We start from the raw sequence: 19412 nt of genomic DNA, 5'->3' as shown, positions 1-19412 counted from the left end.
GGCGGTGCGGGGCGGCAGAAGCGCGCACCCTCTCCCGGCCGCCCGGAGACGCACACGCCGGGGCCCGGGCACCTCCTCCCGGCCCGGCGCCCCGCCGAACGCAGCCGCAGCGCCCTCTGCCGGCCGCCGGGCCTCCGTGCGCGCGCCGTCCCGCTCCAGCTCGGGGCAGGCCCCTGGGCCCGACGCAGTCCCAAAGCGTCGGCAGCCCCCAGGGAAAGGAGTATGACAGAGGGGTCGGGGGCTGCGGGGCAGGGGGCTTCGAAGAACGGGATCTGCTGGTTTTCTTTTAGGACAGAAGAGGGAGGATCTTCGAATTCTGTGCAGCTGGGGGAATTTGGGGTCAGCAGTGGGAAAAACCTGGAGGGCAGTAGGAGTCCTGATTCACAAGAAGCCCGAAGTTCATCTTTAGAAATGGCTGCAGAAAAAGCAGGCGTTTGCTTCTAGAATCAGGTTTTTCTGTGCCTGACACTGTTCCTGGGGTTCCAGAGAACTTCAATAAACACATTGATGTTCCCAAGACCCTGAAATGATCCCCGTTTCCCTAAGTAGTGCACCTAGAAGGTTTGAAAAGGCGATCGAGATCAGAGAACTTCTCCCTCTGTGGAGGGAGTGGAATAAACCGCAATGGAATAAACATTTACCACTATGAAAATGAAACGGTGATGCTGGCCCTCATACTATTTAGGCGGTAAGAGAAGGTCTTTTTCCAAACTACCATGCTAAGCAGTGTTTTATACAAGTTAACTCTTAAACAAGCAGAACTACTTGGTGAGGGAAAATCATGAACTCGCACCTTTTTTCCAGTCTTTTGAAATCATTCTATCAGATCTCCCTTTCCCCCTGGAAGAATCTAGGGCAATTTTCATAGCTTTTCTTGTCACTGTTAGGTGTTATTAAACAGACTGATTCGCCAGTATTAAAAAGTCCAGTCCAATCCAAATCAAAACTTAGTCTCACTCACTTAAACCTTCCTCCTTCCTCTCCCAGCAACCACCAGCTGGGCATGACCCAAGCTGAGAAGCCTGCATTGGGAAGGTAACATCTTCTTTGTTCTACATCCTTCCAGCCAGCTCTGTGAAGGCTGGTTCCACCAGGACGGCATGGTAGGGAAACCCTCCAGGTCAGCTTTTGCTCTGGTGGCCCACCTCACCCAGACCTTCTATGTCTTCTAGTCCCTGTGCTCGTCAGGCTGACCTAGCTAGCTAGTTTCCACCATGCCCATGCTGACCCACAGAAAACATCTGGCATTTTTTTGCCCATCAGACTAGAAGCACAGATCACTGCCCTGCAGTACACCCCCCTCTTTCTCTGGTGGTAAGCTCTGATGAGTCTCTCTCTGTGAAGATTCAAAGGTATGATTCAAGCAGCCATCTCTGGGTTCAGGCATGGTCCCGACCCCCAAATGAAACACACTAAGTTCTCCAATTAGTTCTCCAGGAGCATACCCTTTTTTGCATCAAGTGGCTGAGTACTTCTGCCTCGTCCCCAACAGCAACCTGTAATTCTCATTGCCAACTTTCGCCTGGATCACTGTCCCCTTTCCTTATATTTGGACCAAAAACAACAGAACCTATACTCAGTAAATCCTACAAGGATGGTCCAATGCCTCTATTTAAAATGTGGAGGTTGCCTGCGAGGCTCAGTCAATTAAGCATCTGCCTTTAAAAGTTCCTCATGATCTCCAGGTCCTGGGATGGAGCCCCACGTGGGACTCCCTGCTCAGTGAGGAGTCAGCTTGTCCCTCTCTCTCTCTGCCCCTTCCCCCATCTGTGTCGGCCATGGAGGCATGACACTCCTATCTTCAGTGTATAGCTGACAGCCTTCGGCTATTACACCTTTTGATCTACCAGAGCGCTCATGCCAAGGTCATACAACGCCCTTGACACTTGGCTGAGCACGGTGGGAACACCAGCACCAGGCCAATGGAAGACTGATCTAATGCGTAGCTTCTGTTCCAGAATCCCCATCACCCTGGCTCTCTCAGGATAGCACAACACTCTGAAGCTCCTCCCACCTAATCTTTCCCCCTTCTCTCTCTCCTGCATCTCCAGCCTTGCATGACAGTCTGAAGGCTGTCCTCACTTATATGCCAACCTCCTCCTCCATCCTGCACAACCCTAGACAGGTATTTTCTCAACATCTGTTTGCACGTCTACTCCTTCTTGTCATCTGCCCCCTCAGAGGTCCCAAACTGGGACAGTTCCCAGCAGTTTACTCCAAATAAGTCCCGTTTTAATATCTGGTTATGCTTACATTGAGGAACTATGAAGGGGCGCCTGCGTGGCTCAGTTGGCTGGCTGACTCTTGGTTTCAGCTCAGGTCATGATCTCCGGGTCCTGGGATCGAGCCCTGTGTGGGGCTCCCTGCTCAGTGGAGAGACTGCTTCTCTCCTTCTCCCTCTCCCTCCACCCTTTCCCAACACATGTGCACGCTGTCGAGCTCGCTCACGCGCTCTCTCTCTCTCTCTCAAATAAATCTTTAAAACAAAAAAATCTGTGAGCAGAAGAATAGACAGTTCTTTTGAGGAAAAAACATCATCAGCAGCTATCTTAGTATAGGTTTTTTCTGCCCCTCCCCCAAAGAAGAACCTGATAGAAGGACTTGGATGCAGGGAGATTGTTTTGGTAAGTGAGCCAAGGAAGCAGGAGTGTTAACACTGAAACACTGAGACAGGGAAGTATGAAGAGTCAATTTGAAGGTGTCTCTTCAAGGACACTGCTATATACAACAATGCTCAATATCAATGAAATCTCCAAGAAGCTTGCACAGTTCTCCAGGAACAGTCACTCTAAAGACATGGGGCTGAGCATCTACCATCCGGCTCCTGTTCTTTGTGAATTGGAACTGTTTTGGGGGCTTTAACTCTCACACATGACCAGGCACCCACGACGTTAGCAGCGGCTTTGAAGCAGAAATACAGAGTGACTCGTGGCAGCATCTTGGAGGTGGGACACTGTCACCTTGAGTCCCAGTTCATAACTGGGGCCATCAGAACTGTGGGTCAGGGTGGCCAAGGAGATGTGGGACAGGGCGTCATAAATGTCTGCTCTAGCGGGTCTCAGGAGTACTTTCCCACTGCCTTACCAGACTGGGGAGCATGTAGGTTAGACTAAAGGCAACTGCCTTGTGCAATTCCAAATGACAAAAATGCCAGTGGGAAAACACAGAAAAGGGGTAGAGTCGTGTCTGCAAATCATGAATGACACTTCACCAGATCCAGGTGTCTTAGTCCGTCCAGGCTATTATTACAAAAATACTAGACACTGGGTAGCTTACATACAACATGCATTTCTTCCTCACAGTTCTGGAGGCTAGGGAGCTCAAGACCAAGGTGACAACAGATTGGATGTCTGGTGAGGGTCTGCTTTCTAGAGAGCTGTCCTTCTGCTGTCACTTCACAGGACAGGAGGATAAGGGAGCTCCCTGGAGTCTGTTTCATAAGGTCTCCCAGAATTCCTAACAATGGAACCATTTGAGCTTGCAAGCTAGTACACGCAGGCTCTAGCTCGTCACTCTGTATGCGGTCCGGAGTTCTACCCTCATGACTTAACCACCTCCCAGGGGCTCCACCTCCAAATACAATTACGTTCGGGGTTGGGTTTTAACACATGAATGGAGGGGAACATGACCACGGTAACCAGTCTGCCATATGACAGGACATTATTAGGGGTCAGTGCCTATAAAAAGGAAAGGGATCCAGGATTGGACAGGAGAGTAATCAGATTATGACTCAAGCCCAACACAGCCTCCGCCAGACCCTGGGGGAGCTCTGGAGCTCCTGAGCACGAACTGGTCCATTTCTAGGAATTCTGTGAACCAGTTATTACACACAGCCACTATAAGAGATTAAATTATAGGGGTGCTTGAATGGCTCAGTTGTTTAAGCCTCTGACTTAATTTCAGCTCAGGTCATGATCTCAGGGACCTGAGATCCAGCCCCGCAGCGGGCTCTGTGCTGAGCCTGGAGCCTGCTTGGGATTCTCTCTCTGCTCCTTCTGCCCCTTCCCACTCTGCCCGCGCCTTTGTCTCTCCTCTCAAAAAAAAAAAAGAAAGAAAGAAAGAAAGAAGAAAGGAAGAGAAGAGAAGAGAAGAGAAGAGAAAAGAAAAGAAAAGAAAAGAAAGGAAAGGAAAAAAGAAAAGAAATGAAATTATATAAACTTACAGGAGCACCTGGGTGGCTGAGTCACCTGATTTTGGCTGGGATCATGAGATCAATCCCACACCAGGCTCCGTGCTCAGTGGGAAGTTGGCTTGTCCCTCTCCCTCTGCTGCCTCCCACTCGCACCCCCCATTCATGCTCTATCTATATTAAAAGATAAAAAATTATCTAAACTTACAATTTTATATATACAATATTAAAAGCAGAGTTAATAAATGCTCATCACTTCCATGACTTTGCTCCTGAGTTTACTTACAGCTAGCCTATCTGTAGAGTGGCCACACTGGGCTGTGACAGTGGGCTCTCTTTCCAACTTTGCATTTAGTGGAGCTTGAAATCATTGAGGGGGACATTCACAGCACAGAAATCAGCAAACAGATCTGGGTTTCCAAGAAGCCGAGTGTTAAACATTAAAGAGCACGCCGCTGCATAAATGACAGGGTCAGAGCTGTCCGAGAGTAGGCTACCTGGCCGGACCTTCATGTCCCCACTTGTGTCAGTCACTGGAGAAGGTGGGCTTTTGGACCAGAGGGCTCTGTGCAGGCTCCCAGGGAGCCAGCAGGAGGCAGGCAATCATGGCAGCCCCGGCAGCTGATGCAACAGGCCCCTCACGGAAGGCGATCGGGGACCAACCATCTCTGTATTCTCCACAACTGACATAAGGTCAATTAGCCAACTTTCTTATTAATTTTAAACACTTGCTACTTCTGTAGTTGCATCCATTTTGTTTCCAATGTTGTGTCAGTGTGCCTTTTCTTCTTAGTTCACTCTGCCCAAGCTCGGCCTCCGTTTTGTCTTTTTCAAGACACCTTTTGACTTTGTTGATTCTACTGGATTTTATTTTAAAAATTGTATTAATTTCTGCTCTGATGATTACTACTTCCTCTGCTCTGTGTTCTCTGGGTTTATTCTCTTGCTCTTTGCCTAGCTTCTCAAGCTGAAAGCTTCATTCGTTGATATTTTCAGTCTTTTCTTTTTCAAATAAATTCCCCGCACATTTTTCTATGCGGTGCTTCTGAGATCAAGTTGTAAGTTCTCAATTTCCACTTGCATTGCTTTCTTGACCCTGAATTATCGAGAAGTGTCTTTTTACTTTCCAGATATATGAGGTTTTTCTAGATATCTTTTTCTTATGCATTTCTAACTGACTTGCATTGTGGTCAGAAAACATGTTCTCTTTGATACTGCCTCTTTGGAATTGATGTAGACCTGATTTGTAACCTTTCCATAAAGACTTGATGTTCTTCAGAAAAATGCCTAGTTTCTAATTTTTAGGTTCAGGGTTCTATGTGTGTTCACTGGGTCAAGCTCTTAAATTTTGGGTCCAGATATTTTATATATTTTTCCAATATTTTGTCTCCAAGAGCTCTGCATCTCCAAGAGCTCTCGATCACTGAAGGGGAGTGTTAAAATCCCCTGCTATGATGGTGAATTTGTCCATTTCCTTCTACAATCCCATCAGCTGCTGCTTTACATATGCTAAAGCTATGTTATTAGGGGCAAACAAGTTTCAAAACATTAGACAGCCCCAGTAAATCATAGATTTTAACAGTATGTAATGGCTTTCTTTCTCCCTAATACTTTTTACCTTAAAATATATTTTTTCTGATATAGTCTTCTGATGCAAATATTGCTATAGTCGCTTCCTCTGGATTAACAATAGCCATATATCTTTTTCTGTCTTTTAAACCTTTCTGTGTTGTTTTGGCTGTGTTTCCTATAAATTTGCAATTTCTGGTTATTTCTAGTCAATCTGACAACATCTTTCTTTTTATTTGTAAATATACCTCATTTAAATAATTATTATGCAATTATATCATTATTTATATAATTGAAACTATTTCTGCCAAAAATCTGTGCTTTGCATTGATCTTGCTTTTCTTTTCTTTTCTTTTTTTCTTTCATCTTTTTTTTTTCTGCCTCCTTAGATTGATAGAGGGAAATTTTGCACTGGTTTATATTTCCTGTTACAGAAATTATACACTCTATTTGTTTTCTTCCAGTAATTATCCTTAAATTTATAACATGTATAGCTAACTGGAAATTCTAATTTTTTTAAGATTTTATTTATTTATTTGACAGACAGAGATCACAAGTAGGCAGAGAGGCAGGCAGATAGGAAGAGAAGCAGGCTCCCCGCTCAGCAGAGAGCCCAATGCAGGGCTCGATCCCAGGACCCTGGGATCATGACCTGAGCCGAAGATAGACACTTTAACCCACTGAGCCACCCAGGCTCCCCTGGAAATTCTAATTTTTTACATCTCTGTGCTTCTCCTGAACAATAAAGGACTTTTGAGCACTTAAACTCCATTTATTCCCTGCCCATATGATATCATGCAATATTTCAGTGGACTTTTTACGATGCAAATTAGACAATATTATAATTATTTTATAGTTAAGAGTTTGCTTACCAGTCCTTCTCTAATCTCAGATCTTCCTTCTGGGATCAATTTCCTTCTTTCTGGAGTACATCACCAAGAATTCCTTTGTGAATGCTTACTGGCAATAAACACTTCGCAGTCTGGTTTCCTAAAGACATCTTCATCTCATTTCCATCATTGCGCAGTTGTTATCCATGTCTAGGATTCTAGGTTAACAATTACCTTCTCTCTGGGCTTCTCGTGCTGCTGTAGGGAAACCGGCTACCCCTCCAGTTGTTACTCCTTTGAACATGACCTATCTTCTCTCCATCTACCTTTAACGTCTTCCCATCGTCTTCGCTGTTCTGTTGCTTCTTCATGTCTAGGTGTTGCTTTTGCATTATTCCTCTTGTTTGTGATTCACTGTATCTCCTGCATGTAAGAATTCTTGTCTTTTACTAATTTTGGAAAATTCCACAATACTATCTTCTAATATGATTTTCCCTATTCTGTCCTTCTGGAATTCCAACTGAAAGCATGTTATACTTTCTTATTCTAGCGTCTTTTAGTCTGTTTTTCTTACTACCCATTTCTTTTCCTCTCTGCTGTCTCTTGTTAATTCTTTACAATTCCCTCACACCTCTACTCCAGTTTGCCAATTTCTCAGCAGTAGTGTCTGTTCATTAGTTTCATTCTTTAAAATTTTCTTAGTGGTCTCTTTGATTCTTTTTCATTTCTTAATGTTTCTGTTTACATTTCTTCAAATCCTAGTCAGTTCTTTTTTAAATGTGTGTGTTTATTTTATAATCTTTTATTCTTTTCTCATATTTTCAATTCTCTGCTTATTTTTAGTAAACCTGTTAAGAATATGTCAATATTTTTTTACATTTGATTATTCCAAGACCTGAAGTCCTCAGGGGCCTAATAATATTATTTGCTTCTTCTGCTCATTCTCACTGATTATGGGTGATTTCCTCCTATATTTGATAATTTTTTATTTAGAAATTGTATTTGCTTTCCTTCTGGATTTCTTTTATTGTTGGGTGGGTCTTTTTACAATGAGGTAGCCCTCGGAGGCTTTATGCAAGTGGTCTTAGCTCCAGCATCTCCTCCTGTCTGAAAAAAACCTACCCTACCCGTTCCAAAGGAGTCCAAACCCTAGTTTTCAGACAGCCTACTCACTTGCTTCTCACTGAGTACGTGCTTACCATTCTGGCTTCGGTCTGTCTTTTTCCCTGAGTCCCTGGTCTATTTCTCTTACTCTCTTATGAGCTTAACTGTGCACTGAGTTATATTATTATGGCCCAGGTTCTCCTAAACACAGGACATGAGAGTCTTATGCGCAGGTCGTTTATTTGAGAAGTGATGGCAGGGGGCAACAACAAAGAGACCAAGGAAGGAAGAAAACCAACATTAAAGCTCATTATTAGACAATATCAAAAATACCACCACCAACAGAATTGCTCATAGAACAGATTGTGGTTGCCAGGGGTAGATGGTGCAGGGGAAATGAGGAAAGGGATCAAAAGTTACAAACTTCCAGTCATAAAATAAATTAGTCCTGGGCATGTAATGCATAACGCGGTGGCTACAGTCAATAATACTGCATTGCATATTTGGAAGCTTCTAAGAGAGTAGATCTTAAAAGTTCTCATCACAAGAAAAATAAGTTGTGTAACTATGTGGCGATGGATGTTGGGAGACTTATTGTGATGATCATTTCACAATATACACAAATACTGAATTTTTTTAAAGGCTTTATTTATTTTTTTTTTGACAGAGAGACAGCAAGAGAGGGAACACAAGCAGGGCGAGTGGGAGAGGGAAAAGCAGGCTTTTCCCACTGAGCAGGGAGCCCCATGCGGGACTCAATCCCAGGACCCTGGGATCATGACCTGAGCCAAAGGCAGACACTTCACAACTGAGCCACCCACAAATATTGAATTTTAAGAGACTCATTACAGAGCTAGTCACTGCCCCAGAGGACTTCTGTTCAATCTTTCTGGGGTGTTACAGAATGCATCTGAGCTACGTCTCGTGGCACCACTCATATCTCAAATGCTTTCCACTAAGTCCAGTCGATCACAGCATTCCCTTCATGGTGGTGGCTGGTAGTAATCTCTATGAAGAGTTAATACAAGTCAGTTAGTGGAACAATCTGTGGTCTCTTCTGTTGCACCCATTTCCTAGAAGGTCACTGATAATTAGCATCTTTGTCTTCCAATTCCTAGTCCAGATTTTCTTTCCCCCTGCTCAGACTTTGACCAGGCTAGGTTGCTCAGATGGTAGGGTAACCCTGACCTTCCTCCCTAAAGGGCCTGACCCTTAGTTTGCTCTGCCTGTGTGAAGCCATGACTGCTCAAGTTGCCCACTTGCTGTTATTGCTGGGCATAGATGCACCAAAGGATGCCCAGTCAATCTCCTGCCTCCCAGGCATACTCCCTTGTGCCCCTACTGGGCAGCAACAGTTCTAGTTCCTCTTGATAACCATGATCAGCATCTCCTTCCCTTGACTGCTGGTCTATTGCCATGGGAATCTCAAAGTGACAAGATGGTAGTTGTAGCTTCAAGTACAGTGACACCATTGCAGTGAATCAGGGCCTCTAATCCTGCAAAGTTCAAGGTTTCACAGGAAGCATGAATGATGAGTGGGTCATGGGGAGTGTTGGTAAGAGGGTCGAGTTCTACTTTTACCATGTGGTTCCTGAACCAATGCACTCTGGCTAGTGATCACGTACCACCACCCATAAACCAATCATTTAGCACATGTACCACTGTGAAAAACCACAAAATAAATGTTTGTGTGTGTGAGTGTGTGTGTGAGTCTGTGTGTGTAAGCTATTTTTCTGTTCCGGCTGAGCTGAGAGCTGACTTTGGAAACCAGCCTGGGGCAGCAGAGAGATGGTGTGAGTGGATCTTAAGAAGCCCAGCATAGTTCTGTGAGGCCTTTGCCCTAGGTGAAACTTTTACTGGCAATCAAGTAAGCAGAAACTTCTGTCCTCCAGCAAGAGTGAAGGGGCTGCTTCTACCAATCCAGATGGTTCCAGGAAGTCTGGACATTCAAAAGACAATCTTGCCCATGCAAATACCTCTATCTGTGACCTAAGACCCCACTTGTTTCTCAGCAGGGTCTACCTGACATGAGAGGCCAGTTGAGGCTATGCCTTTAGTTTCCTCTGTCACTCTGCCATAGCTCTGTTCATAGTTATTTTTGCTCCAAACTGCTAAACACATAGCCCATGCTTATCCACTGCAGGACAGAACCCTAATTGTGTTGATTCTATGGCATGCCAGGATTGTCATTCTCAATTTAGACTAGCAATGGAGTCCTTACTGCTCTCTGATGAAATAGTGACCCAGCCCAAATCCCATCCTAAGGATCTGCTCATTTCTAGAATTGCATGGAATACCCTGAAAGCAGAGCCTGGGGGAGGCGGGGAGGGAAGCTAGCGTCCAGAGAGTTTACTGGGTAAGTGATTCTAAGAATGAGTTATATGGAGGAGAACTGTAGAACACGAAAGGAGAGGAAACTAATAATGAATGCATTACTGAGTTGGCCAAAAGGTGAATGGTATTAGGTCTTGCCAAATCTTTCTAAAGAACCTTTTATGGAATGTATCTCAGAAATGTCCTCCTGGAAGAAGGACTTTATTGACTGACTGGTTGATTGATTGGCTTCCATTGATTTGTTGGCTTCATTTCCTTTTGGCCAAAGGTGGTCCCATGAGTTTTAACTCACCCGCTCTTCCAGAGTACACATGTGTGACAGATGCAATGTTCCTATGGGTACCCAGGCCATAATGTGGGCTGTTCCTTCAGGGAGGAAAACAAGAAATGCCCAGGGCAGAACCAAGGTGAGGTGGTGTCTGGTTGTATTGAAGTAGAGCTGGTCTAAGCCTCGTGAAGTTGGTTACTGCAATAGCAGCTGGAGCAAATGGTGAGACCAAGAGGATCCATGGAGGTCCACAGCAAATATCAATTCTGTATTTCACAGCAATTTTAAATGTCTGAGCCAGTCCTCCCATATATCTGGAAGGGGGAAAATCCAACTTATCTCTGTGAATGCATCTATGGAGGGAGCTAGAGAATTTCCACACTGTGATGGGAAAAGCACTGAATGTGTCAAAAATCTGAAGGTGTTGTATCCAGTCCAATGTTGACTATGCAACCTAAGCAGGTCACTTAGTTTCCAGGCGCCCATTTCTCCATCTGAAAAGGGGAATAACAACACATGCACAATCCCCTTACAGCCCAGGAATCAAAGAGATTATGAGTACGAAATCATTTTATATTTGGCAAAGTGCAATATAATAGCAATATAATTTATGATGAGTATAAATATTAAGGCTTATTCTTAGTGGCCTGATTGATCCCTGCACCCATCCCCCCAAACCATAACTATGCTGAGTCCTGAATTTTCAATAAGAAGAAATTGACATAGGATAAATGCTTGAGCGAAGGAAAGAAAAAATAATAAAGCAGCTATGATGGTACTCTTCAAAATGAAGCAGATATGTTGCAGTGGTGTACTCTGTCACATAAAATGTAAGCAGGGGCTAGGATGTGGGAAAATTGGAACCTTGGGCACTGTTGGTGAGAATGTAAAATGCAGCAGCTGCTCTAGAAAATAGTATGGTAGTTCCTCAAAAAAAAAAAAAATGAATTACCATATGATTTACCATATGATTCAGCATTGCTCCTTCCAGGGATATACCCAAAGAATTGAAAGCAGAGACTAGAAGAGGTATTTGTACACCCCTGTTCATAGCAACAAGATTCAAAGAAGCAAAAAGGTAAAAACAAACAAACAAACAACAAAACCCCAAGGCTGAATTGACAAATGAATAAACAAAATGTAGTACATACATAGCATAGAGTAGTATCCAGGCTTTTAAAAAGGAAGGAGTTTCTGATATATGTCATAGCATGGGAAAAACTGGAAAATACTGTAAGTAAAAGAAATTGGTCACAAAAGGACAAATATTATAAGGACAAATACCGTATACCACTTACAGGAGGCACCTGGAATAGTCAGATCACGGGGACAGAGAGTAGAAAGGTGGCGGCCCGGGGCTGGAGTGGGGAAGCGAGGGTTGTTATTTAACGGGGACAGAGTTTCAGTTTTGCAAGATGAAAAGAATTCCGGAGGTAGATGGTAGTGATGGTCGGATAACAAAGTGAATGTACTTCGTGCCATAAAACTGTACACTTGAAAATGGTTATGATGGCAAATTCTATGTTATGTATATTTTGCCACCTTTTTTTAATGTAACCAATGAATGGAAGAAGCAAAGGGATGGTTTTCATAACAAGAGCACCCACTGCATCAAGAATCCAGGGGATCCTCCCTGCCTCCTTCCCGGGCCAGGTGACCTAAGGCCTGCTAGGCAGTGGGGCCTGGTCCTGCGTTAGGCGTAGGCTGTGCGTGCAGACCCTGCCCCATCAGGGACAGGAAGCCCTACCTCCCATTCTGAACATGGCCTCTGGCTCCTAAGCCGGTGGACCACACAGAGCCTACGGGCAGGCTTCCCATCACTCCGGGTCGTCGCACAAGAGGCTCTGGACCTCCCGGCTGTTCCCCATCCCTCCACCACCTGTTCTGCAATTCCAGCCTGGCTCTGGGAAGAATGGAAAAGCTTTCACTCAGAGCACAGGAAACAGAGCTGGAGACTAGAGGCAAACTTCTCAGTCTTCTAACAGTCTCCCGAAGTTGGCCTTAACTGTCCATCTTTCTCTTCCTTATTAGCATGGTTCATTCATCCCTGACTACAGTTTATAAACACTTATCAACACCACCTCCCGTCGGTATAGATCCCCTAGTTGGCCGCCATTCTCGAAACTTGCCTTGATTCATACTTGGCTGTAACATCCAAGAGTTCAAAGACTTCTCACTTCCTTCTAAAAATCTGATTAGACTTTACACTCCCACAGGTAATAGCCTAAAAGACAGGGCACAACTGGGTTGACTGGGTTTTGCTCCAACTACGCACCTTCTCTTCTTGTGTTTTCCCTGAGAGTCTGTCGTCCAATCTGAGACTGCTTAAATGATACAAATGGGACAAAAATAGTAATTTCTGTCCCTAGACTCAAGAGAAATCCCCCCCGGGCAGTTATATTCGGAATGGCTAAAACAGCAGTAAAATAAGAATGGTTGCAATCCAGTTAATGCTATGTGGATTTCTAAAGCATTATGAGTCTCTTGAGGATCTGGAGAGAATAAGCAACTTCATGATCTTGAGCACTCCCCTCCAAAAACACATCATTCCATTTTCTTGGGTGTTCTTGAACGTCTTCCAGTAAGCTCTTACAATATTCTGAATATGGATCTCAAACACATTTTGCTAGAGCTATTCTTCACGTGGCATGTCACCCATTGCCTCCAAAACATTGCCTCCTCCTCTTCCTGGGCATAGAGCTATCCAACAAGTCTATAGATTCCGGAGTGATGGTGCAGCTTCCAGGTAGCTCCTGCTTAAAGAAACATTGCTTATCCCAGACTCAGCTTTTCTTCACATTGTACTGACCACAACAGTGATGTGGGAGTGGCCCAGCTTTGATCATTCAGACAAGTACACGGCTCTCTGAAGGACCTGACAACGAAGTAGAAGGACCGTAGATCTCTAGGTGACCTGTTGCATCAGTGCTGTCCCACTAGCCTAGATGAGCCTCACATAAAAACCTCTCTTATTAAACCATGCTATTTGGGTATTTATTATGGTGTGCTATCTTTCTTATAACATTGTTAGATTCTGTTTAGAATATTTTATTTAGGATTTTTACATCTATGCTTAAAAATGAGAACTATAATTTCCCTTCATTCTAGTGTTCTTTTCTTATTTTGATGTCATTGTTTCCACTCTTCCCATCCTCTGGAAGAATTTACATCAGATAGAATGATCTGTTTCTGGAAAATTTAGTTGAACTCATCTTTAAAATCATCTGGATCTCATGTTGCTCTTGTTGGGAAGAATTTTTACTATCGAGTAATTGGATTTATTTAATATTTTTCTTGTTAATAAATAAAAAGTGCTATTTCAATGCAGTTTTAATTTCTGTTTTTATGTTACTCAAGAGGTTGATCATCTTCTGGTATTTTGTTAATTGCAGGTTTCCTATTTCATGGTTTACCAGTTCATTGCCTTTTCCCATTGTGATCATTTAGATTAATTTTATTTTCCCTCTCACTGTGGATAGAATACCATTCCCTACCCCAACGATGTTGTGCCTGGCCATATGACTTGCTTTGCCCAACACAGTGTTAGCGGACATAACATAAGCAAAAGGCTTTATGGCTCAGTTGGGAGAGCATGCAACTCTTGATCTCAGAATCATGAGTGTGAGTCCCATGTTGGGTGTAGAGATAACTAAAAAACTAAAATAAATAAACTTCCAAAAATAAAAATAAAAAAAATACAGGATGAAATGTAAAACTTAAAAGGGGGCTTGGTGTTAATAAAAACAGAAGATGTAAACCACAACAACAACAACAAAACAAGGACTCAATTTCAAAAGGTTTTAACTGTGCTTGCTCAGACTGGCTAATAATCTTGCACTTTTATCATCATCATCATCAGAACCCGTCCTGAGAAATCATTGATCTTAGAGTGATGACAGACACTTGGAATAGACCTGTACCCCTACGGCATCCTGGAGCCAAACCCCACAAACTTGCACCCTGAAGCAGAGTCACCTAGCGTCATCCAACCTAAACCAGTCAAACCAGAGTCTGACTTAGGCTAGCAGACTTATGTGAGAATAAATGTATCATTAGCCGCTGAGTTTTAAGGGGATTTGTTATGTGGTGTTATTGCAGTAACAGCCAACTGACACATCTATTTATTGGGATGTCAGAGAATCTCTTATCAATTTTCTGTAATTATTACCTTATGTAATCTTTATATACAGTTATAATTAACTTTATATAATTGCTAGTTTAATGCTATAACTATTCCCCCTGTGTTTGGTATTTTGATGGTGTTTCTTTATTTTACATAAGGAAACTCTCATTTTTTTACACATTTTTAAAAAAAAAAAAACCTATATATTATGGAAATGTTCACATATATACAAAAACAGGATAGTTCTCTAGTATCCATTATCCAGTTTTAACAATTATTAAACTTTGGGGATCTAGTGTGTTTGTGGTCTTTAGAAGTTTGTAAGTCTCAAAGAGATAAATGGTAAATTGATTCATTCCTTTACCTCAAAATAGACTTGAAAATAGACTTTTTTTTTAAGATTCCTTTTTCTGTTTCTTTTTTTTTTTTTTTTTTTTTTTTTTTTATAATTTTTTATTTTTATAAACATATATTTTTATCCCCAGGGGTACAGGTCTGTGAATCACCAGGTTTACACACTTCACAGCACTCACCAAATCACATACCCTCCCCAATGTCCATAATCCCACCCCCTTCTCCCAAACCCCCTCCCCCCGGCAACCCTCAGTTTGTTTTGTGAGATTAAGAGTCACTTATGGTTTGTCTCCCTCCCAATCCCATCTTGTTTCATTTATTCTTCTACCCACTTAAGCCTCCATGTTGCATCACCACTTCCTCATATCAGGGAGATCATATGATAGTTGTCTTTCTCTGCTTTGACTTTTTTCGCTAAGCATGATACGCTCTAGTTCCATCCATGTTGTTGCAAATGGCAAGATTTCATTTCTTTTGATGGCTGCATAGTATTCCATTGTGTATATATACCACATCTTCTTGATCCATTCATCTGTTGATGGACATCTAGGTTCTTTCCATAGTTTGGCTATTGTGGACATTGCTGCTATAAACATTCGGGTGCATGTGTCCCTTTGGATCACTACATTTGTATCTTTAGGGTAAATACCCAGTAGTGCAATTGCTGGGTCATAGGGCAGTTCTATTTTCAACATTTTGAGGAACCTCCATGCTGTTTTCCAGAGTGGCTGCACCAGCTTGCATTCCCACCAACAGTGTAGGAGGGTTCCCCTTTCTCCGCATCCTCGCCAGCATCTGTCATTTCCTGACTTGTTGATTTTAGCCATTCTGACTGGTGTGAGGTGATATCTCATTGTGGTTTTGATTTGTATTTCCCTGATGCCGAGGAAACTCTCATTTTTAATTAAATTTGTACATCTTTTCCTCTGCTGGCTTATACTACTTTTGAACCTAAACAGTCTTTCCCAATTCCGAGATTTAATAAATAATCAATTCCATTTTCTGTTCTTCTAAAACTTAAAAGATAGATACATAATTCTGTAATCTATCTAATTCCAGATGTAATCTATCACTAATTCCAGTGAGGTATATTAATCATTCCTAGATCTTCTTATTTTTTTTCCCTTGAGTTCAATGGAATGTATCTGAGAGTCTAAAATTAATCCTATTTTGAGTTGGAAAAAATGTTCAAATTGAAAACTCATTAAGATTATAACACAGTCACCCTTTCAGCTAACACATTTGTTTTTGCCTTAAATTTTTAATTAAATTAGCATACCGATTTAACGACTCCAATTACTCTGTGCTTAACCACGCTGAAATTAAGCTTTCATTTGCTGTTCAATCCCTCTAGACAATTTAAATTCACCACAATGTTCTAATAATCCACATCACTGTTCCTTACTAACCAAAATAATTCAACGTCTTCCCCAAAATTTTTACTAGTAAATGTTGGTTGACTGATCAACAGACTGGAAGATTGTACGGCGTGACACGAACAAGACAGTGGGCTGCCTGTTTGATTAGCTTCTTGTCTGTTTCCTTTCTCAGTTAGGCCACGACCCAGATTTAATTCATTCAAAATCTTGTACCAGGTCATTTTGTATCTCTCATTCTAGGTAGTTCCTAGAGGGCCCAAATACCACCACCTAAGAGATAGGAAAGTGGGAATAAAATATATTATCCCCAGTTTCTAAACAAAGTTATTCCAGCAATGTGATAAGACAAAGAGCACTGAACTAGGGCTAAGAGGACTCGGGGTCTAAGTCCAGTTCTCCTGTGCACCCAGCTTGCGGCTGGCCACTTTATTCCTCAGGGCTGTAATTTTGCTATCTATAACTTGTAACATGCCATTGCATTATACAGTCGTTACATCCTTCCTGGTAGTCTACTGCAAAATTAATCAGGATTAGAGTCATTTCTTAGGCAGCCACGTTGCATAGCAATGAACACGGGGCTTTGGAGTCAGACAGATCTGGCACGGAGTCCAAACTGTCAGTTACTAGGTTAATAATCTTGGGTAGGTTATTGAACCCCAGGGATGCTCAGTTTTCTGTGGGAAGTCGAATGCCTCTCTTGCAAAGTTGCAGCGAACTTTAAATGAGAGGAGTCAGATGGAATTTGTGCTACAGTGTTGCATGGAAGGCCCTCAGTTGTGTTGAGGACACCCAGCCTTACACACAGGACACAGAGGGTGACCACCATGCATTTATGCTCCACATACATCTTCCCCTCCACACACACACAGTAAAATAACTGAAGACAACAGGGGTCCACCAATTTTAACAGCGTTCTTTCTTACGGTTTTGGTACCATCATTGCCAAAAAGACAGTCTATCTTAGAAGCGGTGATTTAATGGCTAAATATTAAATTCTTGGTGTATTGCAAACATTAAAGAAATATTCCCTAGGTAGTTCTCCCTATAGCCAATGAAATGAAAAATTGCCAGATATGCCAAACTTGGAAATTGGAGTGATTTGGTCCTTTAAATTCTGAAAAATGGTACTATTAATGCGTAGGTCCATTCCAATATTTTTTAATTGTAAGGAACATTTCATACACATTAAGTAATATTACGTGATAGCACAATAAAACAGAATCACCCACGGTTCAAAATGCGGTTTCTGCTGTACTTCACATCACACACCAGGAAATTAAGGTTTTGTGATAGCTCCTTTCCAAACGAAACTCACCTACCTACAAGCATCTTACTTAGGAACTGGCTATTCAAACCTACAACAGCCTTCAAAAGCCTGGAGGGAGAACATCAATGATTATTTCAATTGTAGTTTCGAAGGGGTTTTGAATTTCTGGATTGGAAGCATTTTCTTCAAGATTTTGAGGTAGAGGTAATGCCTAGTTTGCCCAGGAGAGGGCAGCAGGACCCACAGGAACGCGGCAAGATGTTCACTGGGTTTTAAAACAAGGTCCTAGCCTAGCGGGATGACACTGTTCCTGACCAAGGAGGGCACCAGGGGTCACTGCAAAATGAAAATAGGGATCCTTTGTTCAAACACCAAGAAGAAAGCTTGTCTTTCTTCTGTAGTCTCTCTACCTGTCATGTGTTTAGTTATTTAATATCAGCTCCCTCAGGCCTAGGGATCTTCCCGCCCTTACCCCAACCTGTGACAGGCAGAGGGTGCGGTCTGACCACTACTGGCCCTTCTACCACCGGACTGGACCCCAGGTGAGGATAGCTGGGTGACCCAGCACGCAGCTTAGGGGCAAGAGGCGGCAAGAGGTAGAACCCCACATGAACAGAGGCTCTAAGCCCCTGGCACAGGTACCATTGGCCCGTGGGACTTTGCTCAAAGACCACAAACACAAAGGTAAAACTATTTAGCATTTCAAGATGACTACCAGGGAGCCTTAAAGCCAAGTGGGGGCCCCTTTGGAGTGTGTGGCCCTGTGGACTGCCCTGGCCTGGGACACCATCCACTCTCTGAGTCCAGCCAATGCTAACCACCTAGGAACCCCTAAATCCACAGTGTGCTGTTACCTGTGTGCTTTCCAGCAAAGGGGCAACAGCTCCCCCATGATCCTTCCACCGTCAGAACAGAAACCACTACCACTGCTCAATCTCTTGGCCTCTTCATGCCAAACCCACTGGTCTCCTTGATGTTTCTTGAACACCCCAAGCTGCCTCTCAGAAACCTTTGTCCTTAACTTCCACTCTCCCCTCCCCCCCCCCGCAGACTGTTCTTGCCCCAGACTGGGGACACCCTCCCCACTTCATGCAGAATTCAATTCAGATGTCACCTTATCATCAGGGAAGGCTTCCCAGCTAAAAGAGCAATCCCCTTCCCAGCTGGATCTGATCGCTTAACCAACTTTATTTTTCCTTAGAGCACAGTCATCAATACCTGATGTATTATATATTGTCCGACTGGAATGTCCCCAGGAGCAGGATTTCTGTGGGATTTTTGGTCCACAACTGTATCTCCAGCTGCCAGCACAGTGCCTCCCATATGCATAAACACTCAAATATTGAAATGAGAATAAATGTCTTGACAACCCACTGTCTGCTGGCAGCAACGCCCACCCATGAGACAAAAGTAAAGACCAAAGAGCAACCAGGGCAGGTCCTGCGGGTGTACCTGTCAGATCAGCAGATGGGATGGGAAAGAAGATCCCTGCACCTGTGTGCAGAGTTGCTCGGAAAGAACAATGCCGACTTTGTGTTGTACATTTGTATTTTCCCATCGCCAAATCTTGACATCTGTACGACGTCCTTGGAGAGCGACTGCTTCATTCCATTTACAGGCGAAATAAAAATAGCCCAGAGAAGTAAAGGATCTTACTTAAAGTCACACAACTCTGTAGTGGCAGAGTCAAATCTAGAGACCAGAACCCAGAACTCTTGACTTTTATTCTTGGGCTCTTTTCCGACATCAAGCTGTCCTATACCTGAGCTTTTCATTTCTATCCCAGAGTCAAGAGGCTAGACTTGCTGCCCCCAAGAACTCTACCCATGGCCCACAGCATCTTGGGGAGCTTCCTCAGCCTGTTTGCAGAGAATGGTCAGCTTGGCCTTGGATTCAGTTCAGGGTTAACATATGAACAATTCTTTTTTTTATTTTTAAGATTTTATTTATTTATTTGACAGACAGAGATCACAAGTAGGCAGAGAGGCAGGTGGGGGGTTGGGAGGGAGCAGGCTCCCCACCAAGCAGAGAGCTCAATGCGGGGCTCAATCCCAG

The sequence above is a fragment of the Mustela putorius genome, unplaced genomic scaffold, assembly GCF_011764305.1.
Source record: "Mustela putorius furo isolate JIRA1106 unplaced genomic scaffold, ASM1176430v1.1 tig00003942_pilon_pilon_pilon, whole genome shotgun sequence".
NCBI classification, from domain to species: Eukaryota; Metazoa; Chordata; class Mammalia; order Carnivora; family Mustelidae; genus Mustela; species Mustela putorius.
This window is presented reverse-complemented; position numbering follows the sequence as displayed.